The 15,092-nt window shown below is 43.6% G+C and overlaps 1 long non-coding RNA gene across 2 annotated transcripts; it reads right to left on the bottom strand.

Moving 5' to 3' along the window:
• Positions 1-1,466: 1,466 nt before the first annotated feature.
• Positions 1,467-14,166, bottom strand: LOC124041268. Of its 2 annotated transcripts, XR_006839908.1 has the most exons (3): positions 13,678-13,976; positions 12,937-13,020; positions 1,467-2,298 (listed from the first exon to the last, which is right to left on the bottom strand). It is a non-coding gene; the product is annotated as an uncharacterized LOC124041268 (long non-coding RNA). The 2 variants fall into 2 exon arrangements; XR_006839907.1 differs by having other exon boundaries at positions 12,937-14,166.
• Between the last annotated feature and the right edge of the window lie 926 nt (positions 14,167-15,092).

A 15,092-nucleotide genomic window follows, 5' to 3' on the forward strand; every position in this document is an offset into this window, starting at 1 on the left:
TCATCATCCTCACCTAACATCCACACATTTTTGGCGAGAAATAGTTTGTTATGTGGGCCAATCAAAAGTTCAACCTCTAACACATTGTATGTGTTATATTAGCTATTTGTAAGAGGTGCATATGACACATCTAATCAGATTTAGCGTTTGTGCGTCCTCATCTACAGTTCCATGTAATAAATCAGAAGTCGTATACTGTATAATAGAGATGTGAACTGGAAGGTAACATATGGCAAATAAAGAGGAAAAGATTCATAAGAAGCTTTGTTCCAAATGGGGAATTTATCTTGGACATACATCAACAAACCACTACGGTATAACATTGATTAAATATTAAATCATGCCCTTCAGATGAACATTGCAAAATATAAAATGCAACAGTATTATGGTTCGATTGGACAACCTTTAATCTTGGCACTCAAAACCAAATTTCACACTGTCTGTTACGAGAGACTACAACCACTCTAGATTTCAAAATGGCATCCTAGGTTTCTCAGACGAAACTGGACTTACATTTCGGGGTGTTTCAGTCTTGAGGTCGAAACTAGTTAGAAAGCAGAAGATCTCTGAGTAACAAGGCGCAGAAAGAGAAGTGAAAATTAGAGAAGCCTACACCCATAAGGACAAAGACAATATTAGAGTATGCTCATTTGACCAACTTATTTGACCAAGGAGTTGACCATGAATGAATGATTCAATGATGGTTAAGGGGGTTCACAGAAGGTTACATGAGATGGAATCACACACACAATGTGCTTGATTAACCTTTCTTGGTCAGAATGTTACTGTGATCCAACACTTTATCACAATATTTACATAATCCTGCCTCTTCAACTGTACAAAGTACATGTTATTCCATGTCTATTTGTGTGCAGTAATGTTGTGTGCGAATGTGTTAATGTCATAGTGTATAACAGCATTGTGGGTGTGTGGTGTGTGTGTGAGAGAGAGGCGTGGCTCAGCCAGCTGTTCCATTCACCGCAGAAATCCCCAGGTCAGCTCTATGTGACCCAGGTTTCAGTTCCTCATGGCAGAAAGACAAGCAGTGATATAAATATTGGAATAGAGATAGAAAGCATGTGAATCCCCTAAACAGTCCAAGTGAGACCAACAGCACCGCAAGAGTTGAGGATGAGAGTAAACCCATGGTTTAGTCTCGAGGATGACAGTAAACCCATGGTTTAGTCTCGAGGATGAGAGTAAACCCATGGTTTAGTCTCGAGGATGAGAGTAAACCCATGGTTTAGTCTCGAGGATGAGAGTAAACCCATGGTTTAGTCTCGAGGATGAGAGTAAACCCATGGTTTAGTCTCGAGGATGACAGTAAACCCATGGTTTAGTCTCGAGGATGACAGTAAACCCATGGTTTAGTCTCGAGGATGAGAGTAAACTCATGGTTTACGCTCATTGTGTTTTACTCTCATTGAAATAAATGACACACATGATTAATTACAAAACAGAGAAGATTGTGGTTAAGAATAGCCTTTATTCATCATATTCAAAATACATTGAACATTTGCACAATAGAAAAGAATTGTTAGATCAAACAAATGACACATATTTACTGTTATTAAAAGCACACACTAACACAGAAACGCTCAAATTCAACCTATTTGAATAGCTGGAACTATCACCATGCCAACACCTCTGCAGTCTTTTAAGACCTGCAAGAGTGAGTCATCAAGGGAAGAGAAGCAGTGTTCAATGTGGAATCAGGCCTATAGTCATTCTGGATAATATATAAGGCAGTAATTCTATGGTACTTCCGATGCAATGTGTGATCTGCAAGCAGAGAATGATAGAGGCCTCTAGTGGCCAAAAGCATTTTAGCAAGGGCAGCGCCATCGAGGGTTTCCACTATGGTTGGGCAGTATCCAGATTTTCTCATATTGTCATACCGTCCTCTCATTCCAGGTTTTATGGCATTACCGGCCAAAAAACGCAAAAAAAAAGCCCATTCGGTGTCTATTACCAGAATGCTAACAAAATTAGCACAAATAATAGCGAATTTCCATTGAGGCTGCTAGCTAAATATGTTTAACGAGCGCAGAGGCAATCCAACTCAAAGTTATACATATCTAAGTAGGAGCTACCAAATATAATTTTTGGTGAGTTTAGAACATTTATAAGCAAATGTGAACAAAGGACATTGTGTAAATTAACAAAGTTGAGAGGCGTACTTGTTGGAAGGAAGAACAGTACTGGCTCTGGAGCAGCATGTGTACACGCTGTGTCTGTGTGGAATCGCTAGGGCAATGGGCCTGCTTGCTCTGAGAAGAAGGGGGAGGAGCAGAAGGGCTAAGAACAGAGAGAAGAAAACACATATTAAAATCAAGATACAGATAACTCAAAGGGCTTTGACTTCTTAAACACAGCACAATTCAGCCCCTTACTTACTCAAATCTGACTAAAATCTGTTCATATACAGCCCCAGGAAGAATATCAAACGTAAAAATGTTCACATTTTCATAAATTCTTAGAAGGTTTAGGAAATACGTATACTAAGGCATTTGTGAAAATTCTATAGCAATATAGTGGGAAAGTTGCTGTGCGTTTGGACAACTAATGGACACTGCAGCAAATAAAACCTAATAAAAACACCTGTCTCGTCCAAGACTGGTGCGCTATAGGCAATCAGAGATAAAGTAGGCCTTCATACAAACAAGCCACTTGCCACACCGGCCTGCCATCATTCACGTTGAACTGGACTGTGTGTTTACAGGCAGATGGGCCTGCCATCATTCACGTTGAACTGGCCTGTGTGTTTACAGGCAGATGGGCCTGCCATCATTCACGTTGAACTGGCCTGTGTGTTTACAGGCAGATGGGCCTGCCATCATTCACGTTGAACTGGACTGTGTGTTTACAGGCAGATGGGCCTGCCATCATTCACGTTGAACTGGACTGTGTGTTTACAGGCAGATGGGCCTGCCATCATTCACGTTGAACTGGACTGTGTGTTTACAGGCAGATGGGCCTGCCATCATTCACGTTGAACTGGACTGTGTGTTTACAGGCAGATGGGCCTGCCATCATTCACGTTGAACTGGCCTGTGTGTTTACAGGCAGATGGGCCTGCCATCATTCACGTTGAACTGGACTGTGTGTTTACAGGCAGATGGGCCTGCCATCATTCACGTTGAACTGGACTGTGTGTTTACAGGAAGTTGCAGCAGCACGCCTTCAGATCATTAGAACTCATTTGAATGGATTTCTACAAATATGTCAACACCGCGGAAGTCCTCTTACATTTGGGAACTTTACAGTCATTCATCAAACAAACATGAAATAGATAGGTTCTCTCTCCCTCAGTTATGCACGTCAACAACAAGATCAACAACTAATGCTAGCCCAAGCAAGATCAGCTAAAATCTAACGAAGGAACATTAGATAAACCCTCAACTTTTTGAGCTAGTTGGCTGTCAAAATTGCACTGATAAACAATGGAAAATTGTAGCCTACTCGTCATTCTGCAGCTTGCCTGTAAATGCATGCTTGTCCAAAAACCAAGCTAACTGGCTAAGGTTGGCTAGCTTGTTAGCTAGCTACTTCCAGACACAAATGAGAGAACACCTCACTCTGACCATTTTACTTGCTGAGCTTGTTATGCTGTTTTGGCTACGTTTACTGACACCGGTCATATTCAGCGGGTGTTGTACGGAAATTCATCCGTTTTTCAGAGCACTCTCGTCTGAATTCGGAGTAGATAGCATATGTCTTGCATTCGCAAATTCACTCTGGCTAAATGTATAACAGTCGTTAAAAGTTATTGCTAGCTAACCAAATGACACCTGTATCTCTAGCTGTGTACAGCCACCGTAAAACAATGTGGAAGAGGCTATGTCAGTCACTCACCCACCCACTCCTCGTCAGCTAGCTAACGTCCGGAGACCTTCTCCCTTACCTCACCTCGCTCATCAACTCATCCCTGACCGCTGGCTACGTCCCTTCCGTCTTCAAGAAAGCGAGAGTTGCACCCCTTCTGAAAAAACCTACACTCGATCCCTCCGATGTCAACAACTACAGACCAGTATCCCTTCTTTCTTTTCTCTCCAAAACTCTTGAACGTGCCGTCCTTGGCCAGCTCTCCCACCATCTCTCTCTGAATGACCTTCTTGATCCAAATCAGTCAGGTGTCAAGACTAGTCATTCAACTGAGACTGCTCTCCTCTGTATCACGGAGGCGCTCCGCACTGCTAAAGCTAACTCTCTCTCCTCTGCTCTCATCCTTCTAGATCTATCGGCTGCCTTCGATACTGTGAACCATCAGATCCTCCTCTCCACCCTCTCCGAGTTGGGCATCTCCGGCGCGGCCCACGCTTGGATTGCGTCCTACCTGACAGGTCGCTCCTACCAGGTGGCGTGGCGAGAATCTGTCTCCTCACCACGCGCTCTCACCACTGGTGTCCCCCAGGGCTCTGTTCTAGGCCCTCTCCTATTCTCGCTATACACCAAGTCACTTGGCTCTGTCATAACCTCACATGGTCTCTCCTATCATTGCTATGCAGATGACACACAATTAATCTTCTCCTTTCCCCTTCTGATGACCAGGTGGCGAATCGCATCTCTGCATGTCTGGCAGACATATCAGTGTGGATGATGGATCACCACCTCAAGCTGAACCTCGGCAAGACGGAGCTGCTCTTCCTCCCGGGGAAGGACTGCCCGTTCCATGATCTCGCCATCACGGTTGACAACTCCATTGTGTCCTCCTCCCAGAGCGCTAAGAACCTTGGTGTGATCCTGGACAACACCCTGTCGTTCTCAACTAACATCAAGGCGGTGGCCCGTTCCTGTAGGTTCATGCTCTACAACATCCGCAGAGTACGACCCTGCCTCACACAGGAAGCGGCGCAGGTCCTAATCCAGGCACTTGTCATCTCCCGTCTGGATTACTGCAACTCGCTGTTGGCTGGGCTCCCTGCCTGTGTCATTAAACCCCTACAACTCATCCAGAACGCCGCAGCCCGTCTGGTGTTCAACCTTCCCAAGTTCTCTCACGTCACCCCGCTCCTCCGCTCTCTCCACTGGCTTCCAGTTGAAGCTCGCATCCGCTACAAGACCATGGTGCTTGCCTACGGAGCTGTGAGGGGAACGGCACCTCAGTACCTCCAGGCTCTGATCAGGCCCTACACCCAAACAAGGGCACTGCGTTCATCCACCTCTGGCCTGCTCGCCTCCCTACCACTGAGGAAGTACAGTTCCCGCTCAGCCCAGTCAAAACTGTTCGCTGCTCTGGCCCCCCAATGGTGGAACAAACTCCCTCACGACGCCAGGACAGCGGAGTCAATCACCACCTTCCGGAGACACCTGAAACCCCACCTCTTTAAGGAATACCTAGGATAGGATAAGTAATCCCTCTCACCCCCCCCCTTTAAGATTTAGATGCACTATTGTAAAGTGACTGTTCCACTGGATGTCATAAGGTGAATGCACCAATTTGTAAGTCGCTCTGGATAAGAGCGTCTGCTAAATGACTTAAATGTAATGTAAATGTAATGTAAATGTTAGGCTCCGTGTTTTTAGCTTGATACATAAATAGACACCCTTAGCCTATTAGCCACATTAAGACTGACTTTGCTAGTTTGATTGTATTGATATTCCTAGCCTTAGTCACAGTCTGTTTTTGGCCAAAATATTGGCCAATGTACCAGGTCAGCTGTGATTCACAAACTGAAAGCAATATTTTATTGGACTACCAAGAAATGTATTGGTAAATTATATGAATCAGGAATTGAACTGCATCCATATCGTCTGCCAACAAGGCCTTAGTGTACACCATGGAATTTTGAGTCACAGAAATGATTTTTAAATCAAGTTTGTTTTGTAGAATAAACTGGGAATTGTATATTTTTGACTGATATTATGATTGTCTGTTTCATATCTGCAATGTAGTTAAAACGCTGTTAGTTCCAGTTCAAACATTGTTAGACTAATTAGTCAGACTAATGTTGTGCTTCAGTTGCACTTCTCCACTCGCACGAGAATTCTTGAGCTGCATTCTCTCAGCAGACAGCGCTCTGACTGAATTGTAGCTACTTTTCTTCAGGACTTTTCTTGGTGTAGCAAGCTTACTTTTCTTCGGTAAAATGCAAGATTGACTTTAAGCAAAACCTCAAGAAATGTAGCTGGCTACATTATTTCTATGACAAACATTAGAAATATGATGGCCATTAATCATTTTTGCAACAAAAAAAATACATTGCCATTTCATTGTAAGCTCATTTACTGCCAGACAAATAGTGTTCCACTTCTGCTATCATCTGAAGAAAATGAAGATATATTCTGCCGAATGTGTTACACTAATGTATTTTCTGTGAAGGAAAACTAGAGTTGCATGTCCCTGATCACTCTATTGAAGCAACAAAAACACTGTTGGCTTTCAATATACAACACCAACCCCGCAGCTAACCCAGCTCCCGCTTTCTCCTGTTGTGCTGTTTACAAACAAACATATGACTGTCTCAAATGCTCTGTGGAAGCATTTCAAATAATGTGATCGGAGATAAAGCAGATTGTGTTAATTTCACCTAACGTATTGCACAAGTTGACTGCAGGTATTTACTTAAGTAGCTACAAATATTACAATTGATTGAAAAACCTATAAGAAATCGTTTAAACGATATTGATGGTATTGAAAAACCCTCCCATTGCTATTTCCAAATACCCCGGTATACTGCCCAAGCCTAGTTTCCACCATGCTCACGCCATTTTAAAGCAGTCAACTGGGTGGGGATTCCAATGGGTTGTAGCCTCAATGGCACTGCCCATGCTGACACAGACGCTATAACGGCACATATATAAAGAGGAGTCCTCCATCTATATCTGCATATCTGCATATTCAACACTGCCTCAGAACACTGCCTCAGAAAAAGTAAACCATGGAGACAGGACGCCCTCTAGAGTCTGAATGAAGGAAAAGCTTCCATTTCTTCCTGTGACGTCAGCATGAGAGGGCGAGAGAGAGCGAGAGAAAAAGCTAAACACAAAGAACATTGGGGTTAGGGAGTAATAACAGTAGAACAAGGTCACTAAATCTAACCCATTCCATAGAGGAATGGTAGGAGACATGGAGAGGGCTGTGTGTGTCTCTGTGGGGTCATCTGAAGGTATTTATAGCTACTTCCTTTTGGGCTCCCTGTTGCAGTGACGTCAGTCTGGGTGAGTCTGGTTCCAACTGAACACACTTTTACAACCCTGCCCCAATCACACAATGGTTTGTGTCGACTTCCTCTGTGCGTTGTGCCTCCCACAGCCACTTAACATACCATAGGCTTCGGTCAACACATAGCAGAGGACATGGTCCATTAGATCAGCACACCTATATATAACATTACATTAGGATTGGTCTATCTGTGACAGGAAAATAGATTCAATTCTCTACTGGGACCAGGCTTTACATACTGTATAGAGTACATACACAGTCTGGGCCTGTATTTGTTTAGGGACACAAAATGACAAAGCAATATACATTTCCTTTATATTTAAGTGTAACTGCCCCCTCCCATTTTTTGGCTCAATTTTTGGGGGTCTGGGAGTGCATACAATATGTGCAAATATGTACGATTGTGTGCACGACCACTACCTGTCAAAACGTTTAGAACACCTACTCATTCAATTGTTTTTCTTTATTTTTACTATTTTCAACATTCCAGGTGACTACCTCATGAAGCTAGTTGAGAGAATGCCAAGCGTGTGCAAAGCTGTCATCAAGGCAAAGGGTGGCTACTTTGAGGAATCTCAAGTATATTTTGATTTGTTTAATACTTTTTTGGTTACTACTTGATTCCATGTGTTATTTCATAGTTTTGATGTCTTCACTATTATTCTACAATGTAACAAATAGTACAAATAAAGAAAAAAACTTCAATGAGAGGGTGTTTTGAAAATATTTTGACCGGCAGTGTATATTGTGTGTCGTGTGTTCACACAAGTGTGTGTGTTTCCTGCAGCGTGTCTGTTGTGAGATGGGTGGCCCTGTCCCACCGGAGCAGACATGTCACAGGTCACAGCCAATCAGATGGCGGCCCCTCCCTATTTCCTGCTCTGCCTCGGTCGTCATTCCCAAAGTGCTCTGCAGTATTCCAGGAGCGTTCCCGAGTCAGGCAGCGCAAACATCCCACTCCCGGCTACTAGAGGGCGCCGCTGAGAGTGTAGGATGTTTACACTGCCTGAAACCCGAAGAGGTCATAGGTCGGCAGTTAGAACTCACCCTTACCCACAGATCAGATTACCCTAATCCTAAACTTTACACAACTGTCTCAATACTCATGAACAGCGTACTGTCCTCGTCTCTTTTCCTTCAAGAGCACTGTTTGGTGAAAGGACTTGACAGGTTTCCACCTTGCTTGTCATGTCCTCTGAGATCAGTGGTCAGAAAAGGTAGTAGATAAAGTAGTGTCTGGTTTTCACTCACCCCCCCGCCACCTCTCCTCTCTCCTTAGGATGTAACCCCTCCCTGCTACTGTGAACCAACTGCCATGAACAGAGACGTTTCCTCTCCTCCCTCTTTCTCCCACTCTTGTTTTTCTAAAGTCCTTTGGGCACAATCATCAGAGATGGTGCCAACAGACAGACAGTGTCGTGGAAAGTAGCAGTTTGTGTGTCTCCAGTTCGTTCACTTCTCAGTGGTCATAATTGAGATCCATCAATATATGAAGTCCCCTGGGGCTGGCCTGTGACACAGAGAGATATCCAGAGGGTGAAACGGTTTGTTCCACTAAACATCCTTGGATTTAATTGATCAATTCGTGTTACAGATTGGTCATAGTCCACACTACAGGTTTTCTCCATGTATGGCTCTATGTGCATGCATAGTAAGAGCCTCTATGACAAACACAGTTGACTCTAAGCCTAATAGTGATGGCTATCACAGTTGTCGCCATGTAAAAAAAAATAGCTGTATTGTAGTTGCGATGATAATGGCAGTTGGCTGCTGCAAACATCCGACTGAAAGCCCTATATGAAACACCAGCTTTCAGTCAAGGATGTTTACAGTAGCCCATACTGCCAGCTGTGCTGGAGAGGGTACACGGACACTGCTCAAACCAAACACTGGGCATTACTTGCACTAGGTTTTGGTAACATACAGCATAGTCATATGGAAACCATGTGTTTGATGTGTTGGATGCACATTCTATTGATTTCGTTCCAGTCATTACTAGGAGTCTGTCCTCCCAATTTAAAAAGATGCCACTGGCCACCTATGGTACAGCTAAAGTTCAGTTGGGTCAACTGTCTTCAAGTTAGCACCAAAGGTCCAGCAACATTCTAAATACAAAACACGGCACCCGTCATCATCTTAAATCTTCAATCAACTTGGCTCTGTAAGTGCAGATTCTGAGTCCAGTATATAGTCACTGGTCTCCAGTATGTTTTCTCTGCCTTTCCTTTGTTGATCTGTAAGCATTCTGTCAGCATGTGACATACCACAACGACAGCCCCCACACACAATGTACTGGCATCATATTTACCATGTAAACACCACACAGGGCTTCTGTTTAGCCATCACACACACCACACACACACAGTGAAATGAAACGACTGCTCCTTCACACGCAAAGCGTCTGCACTGTAGACCTCTCTCCCAGTGGCCTTTCCACCCTTGATCCCCCAACCAAAATTCTGACTTCCTGCCTCCCCCTGGTATCCCTCTCCTCCTCCCACCCCACAATCAAAGTGCTCATTGCCTAGTTTACCACACACACCCTAAACTCTGCGTGACATTTGTGTGTGCCTATATGTAGGGGAATAGATGTTTATGCTGTGCGTGTGTGTGAGCCTACATGTATTTGTGCATGTAATTACATGTGTAAGCAGTGACGAGATAAAATTAGTCACTACATTCTATAGCAGCTTATTCCATGTGCTCCATCCCCTAATCCTGTTCCATCATTCAAACCAACTACCTATTTCACATTGAGTGGAAAGTTTAAGTGTGTTACTGTTGGCCTAATGTCCATGGAATGTCTGTTTTTGTCACATTTGTTCAGCTGTGATACCATCACTATCATGGTCGGGTGTGTCTGGGTCTGTAAACTGAACATGTGTATCTGTGTGTGTAATTATATAATGTGTGTTTGTGTGTGGACCACGATACTGCTCTGGCTTAGACTTCCAGCCTCCATCCCAGTGCTTAGGTCACGGAGAGAACAAAGCAAACTTTATCAGAATACTGCAATCCCACATTCCCCGGATTCTTAGCACTTGGCAACTGGTAAGCACACAGAGGAGCGAAGGGAGATGGGAGAGGGGGATGGGTGGGAAGTACTGCCTTCCAGTTTTATTTCCATACAGTAGCCTTTCTCACTCTTCAAGACTGACCCGCTGAACTCATAGGTCCATAACCTCTCCAGCTAAAATATCCTGTTTCTAATGTGTTAGAATTCCATGTGTCCCTTATGAGGTGCCATCGTGGTCATAAATCAAATCCAATGTATAAATGTGTGTCACGAACTGAGGCCAGTGTGACCTGTAAATGTTAACACACTGTATCAAAGGTCCTACCCCTTAACCGCACATTCCCCCTCTGTGGAAGGTGTCAAAGTCACGGCAAGGTTATGACTCCACCCACAGAAGACAGAGTAGTGTTATATAGCAGGTAGTGGGATAGAGTGAGGGTTAACTTTAGCTTCAACAGTCTTAGACTAAACGGAAGAGAACTTTACTGCAAATAAGCTGGTAAGGAAAGGTGGGGAGTTTATAGTGTTCTTTGTCTGGGGGTTCTATGAGCTCTGGGTCACCCTCGGAATAAAACACAAACACACACTGGACGGAGAACCCCAATTCTCGCTTGGTTTAACGGTCTCAGTCATCAAACATTCCAACCTAAAATCACGCCTGAGCCACATTTCTCCTGCCTGCCAGTTGGCAGACACACTCAAAACACCTGTAACACAATTACACACACCCACACAAATCACTGCTGCATAGCGGACCTCACAAGAGGAGAAAGGGGGCCAACACAGACTCCCCCTATCACTGGCTTCAGCTGACAGGCTTCCTACAACAGGACAGTCTACAGAACTCCGTGACTCTAGGCGTGATTTATAAACAACATGCTATTTGGCTATGCAGGCTCCTGACATCTGTTAGTCGTTCATGTTATTCTTTAATAACACAGACCCAAAGCAAATCTAGGGGAGGAAAATAGGTTTATTCAAAAAGGACAAATTATGCTTGGAAGTAGATGGTCATTCTCCCCTGTCCTCAGTGATGCTCTCTCAGTGATTCTCTCCCTGAACAAAGGGAAAGGATGTAGTTTATAACCCAGCCCTAGCCTGTGTTGACCAATTAGAACTCCTTGCAATAAAACTGGATTAATGGCCAAATAACAAGTATCCTATTTCAAGTTGAATATATAGACAAATTCCTTCCATGTCGCTGCATTAATTCCCTATTTCAAAAATAACACAATTTCACTTTATCGTTAGTACTGTATTGACCTCTCGTCCTCTGTCTCTGCGTTGTGTATTTAGCTTCAAAATATTCTTATACCTCCATACTCCTTGGCTATGCAGGCTTATCATTCCAGCCACCATCTTCTGCTTTAACACAAAACATCCTTCATCCAAGCCCATAGCCGCTCTGCTGTAATCTCAACACTTAGAAAAAAGGGTTCCAAAAGGGTTCTTGGGCTGTCCCCATAGGAGAACCCCTATTGGTTCCAGGTAGTACCCTCAGTGTAAAGGGTTCTACATGGAAATCAAAAAAGGATCTAACTGAAACCAAAAGGGTTCTCCTATGGGGACAGCCCAAGAACCCTTTTAGGTTCTAGATACACTCTTAGAAAAAAAAAGGTACTATGATGACTGATGCACACTACTAGCCTATGAAGTCTTACGACCTCCATACTCCTTGCCTACGTAGCTTTACTACCTTCCTATTCCTCAACTTTGAAGTCTTATGTCCTTCACTCTCCTAAAGAAAGGTGATGAAGGCTTGCGGTTGTCAAACTGCCAGGGCTGTATGTTTAGCTCAGTCCTTTGGTTCGGTCACGTGTTTCCATACCCTATCTGATAGCACAGACCCCGGCCCCTTAACCCTACCCCCTCTCCCATTCAACTTTTCTCTCACTAGCTTTTTCCCAATACATTCTGAGAAGATGCAGGGTGGCAGTCATATGACCTTGGGACAGGACTCCAGCGGGAGTTAATCGGAACGCCGGTATTCCGAGCACGATCGGGAACACTAACAGGATCGGTGAGTCATGACACTGAAACACTGAATAACACCGCTAACTCCCATCCCAAAGGTCAACCAGAGTGCTAATGTCCTGCCGCCCATGATCCCAATACAAGTAGAGCGAAAATACACTTTCCCAAATAATGCTAAGCTTGACAGAGAAAAGTTGAACTGTCAGTCATGGTAGGGGGGTCTAAACTGAAAGGTTCAATGCAGAAGTTCTCTCAACATTCAAATCATTTCTGGGTAACAATTAAGTACCTTACTGTGATTCTTTTTGACCATATTGATCAAAAACAAACAAAAATAGTTTCTTAGTGATTAGACATTTCTCAAGCAAAAATTTAGCTAGGACTGTCTGGGAGTGGTCTGAGTGGGGATTGGAAATCTAGCCGTTAATGGCAGAGAGGTTTGGAACTCTTTCTTATTGGTGAATTAACTATTATACTGCCTGGTGATGTCACCAGACACGCCAAAACTCCATCCCACCAAAACAGGCTGACATTTCAGGTGTGTTTTTCAAACAGCTCTTACACTAAAAGAGCATTATCATCATTTTCACAATTTCACAGTATTATTCATATATATATGAAAAACAGGAAATCATGTTTTTGACTGCATTGGGCCTTTAATTGGTGAAGAGTGTTTGCATGTGTGTGTGTAGTGAGCAAGCATTGATCTATAGGCTATGCTCTTGTATATGCTCTTGAATACATTTTGTTGAGAGTGTGCATCTCTGTGTGTGTAACTTACACTCCCGGTCCAGCAAACTCCATGACCTGGCCTGTTCTGAGACAGGAAGTGATCCTATCATCTCCATGGGAACAGTCCTGTGAGCTGAGCCAGAGACCCCTCAGACAGAAGGAAAGTTTAGATCAACACAAATAGGCTCTTTCACAAAGAAAGACCTTCCCTTTACAACCCCATTAAACAAAACCACTAACACTTACAGTACAACTATCAATATTTAGAGGTGAAAAATCATGTCATGCCAAAATATAGGATGTCAAGTGTTTTAAAGGAGGGTGTTATATAGACACATTTGGAGGTATAACTAGAATAAGTAGTAGCAGAGCCATCTATAACTTGGGGGTACAGATGCTTCATGTTTGCAGTCTTGCAGAGTCCCTTTAACTACTGTTGCTATAACTACTGTAGCACCCTATTGACTCCTGAATAATGGTGCCATTTTTGAGTTTAACAATCAATATATTTATCTACATGTAATTGTACTTGATTTAAATTTGTTTCTAAAGATACAATGATAGTCTTGTCTACATAATAAAATAAGTGGGTTTTTGTCCCAGCCATGAATGGCTTGCTATTCTCTGAGTCTTACAGAGCCATTGAATTTGCCTGGGAACGCAATTACATCCCAAGGGAACAGCCGGGAATTTGTTTTTTCTCCGTGGAGAAAAAAAAGAGAAATAGGCGAAGTTGCGCCTCTTCCAAAAGCTATCCTCGATTACTTTGGACACACTGTAGACTACTTACCGCATCCACGAAAAGGTCAAAAGTTAACTGCGTAAAAACGGCAAGTTTTGCTGGTCTGGGACTACCAATAAACTCTCTGCTTTCGCAGTACTGGCAGCCCGATATTTCGTCATCTTCTGATTAAGTCCACTATAACCCCAGAAAAGTATATAGAAAAACACACATCAGGCTGTAAAGTATGGATGTAGAACACTAAAAGCGTCCTTGTCCGCCGTCACCCTTTTTGCCGTCCTTCAGTCTGGAGATTTTCTACAAAGATTTCTGGACTCGAGTACCTCCCCTTTTCTGGCAGAGCTGACCAATGGCTGTCCGGACTGTGCGCATTGACGGGAAAATAATAGCCGGCTCAGCTCAGTTACCTTGCGCGCGTCCTTCCTTTGCCATCCATCCCATGACCTCCAACTGTCCGCAGATGTTCCAAAAACTCCAGAATAGAACGTCCTTCCGTTATCTTTAATGGTAGACTACATTGACATTAATGGGGAGTTGACAATTTCACTTAAACTCACACACCCCTCTGCAATGTGTTCCTCTACAGTTTGCACCTGTCCTATGAACACTGTGATGACCAATGCCCTGAGCCCTCAGTGCTATACTACTAAAGAATGTAGAATAGTAGCTTAAGAATCATTTTAGTAATTTTGGATCAGATAGTATAAATGAATAGGAGAACAGCAAATCAATGTGTTTCATTCTGTTTCTGATGCCCTTGGACAAGTAGGTATCACTTTCTCACCCACAGAATGCATCTCTCCCCCTATTTCCAAAGTGATGTTTAGGAAACAAACCAGCTGGTGAAAGGGTAGGAGAGCAGTCTTGGCTGTCAGAGGAGAGGTTCTCTGTTTGTACTCATAGCAGTAATGTACAATGGGGGTATTGGCAGAGTGAGTGACAGTGTTGACAGCCAAAGCACCTACCACACCTGTCCTGTCTCAATTAAATCTACCCTATTTCAGCAGATAACACATGGCATCATCTCTCAGTCTCCTTTACATCACCAGTACTGATTAGAGCAGACTGGATTTTTTGGTCCATTTTCAAAGCAGGCAGGGGAAGGACAGACTGGCAGAGGACACCACCTCAGACTATTGAGATCAAACAGAATGGTTTAGCCTGAATTTGTGAACCGACTACACCCTTACACCCCCTGAGATAAGGAGATCCGACAGAAACCAACCAAAGCAAATTGATGTAAAATAACCGTTAGACAATATCTTGATGTTCTGCACCATCTAGTGGAGTAAACCGAGTGGCACATGACCTTTGCCAGCAGGCCACAGTACACGTAAGGGACACACACTCCATGTGTCATCTTTGTGTGTAACTCTCTGCTAGTATTTATGCATGTCATGACCAACCATGGTTGTTAAGGACTCCAAATGAGGCACTGAAAACCCCTCAGAAAGGACAGCCTG

This window comes from Oncorhynchus gorbuscha, linkage group LG08 (assembly GCF_021184085.1).
Source record: "Oncorhynchus gorbuscha isolate QuinsamMale2020 ecotype Even-year linkage group LG08, OgorEven_v1.0, whole genome shotgun sequence".
In the NCBI taxonomy this organism is placed as follows: Eukaryota; Metazoa; Chordata; class Actinopteri; order Salmoniformes; family Salmonidae; genus Oncorhynchus; species Oncorhynchus gorbuscha.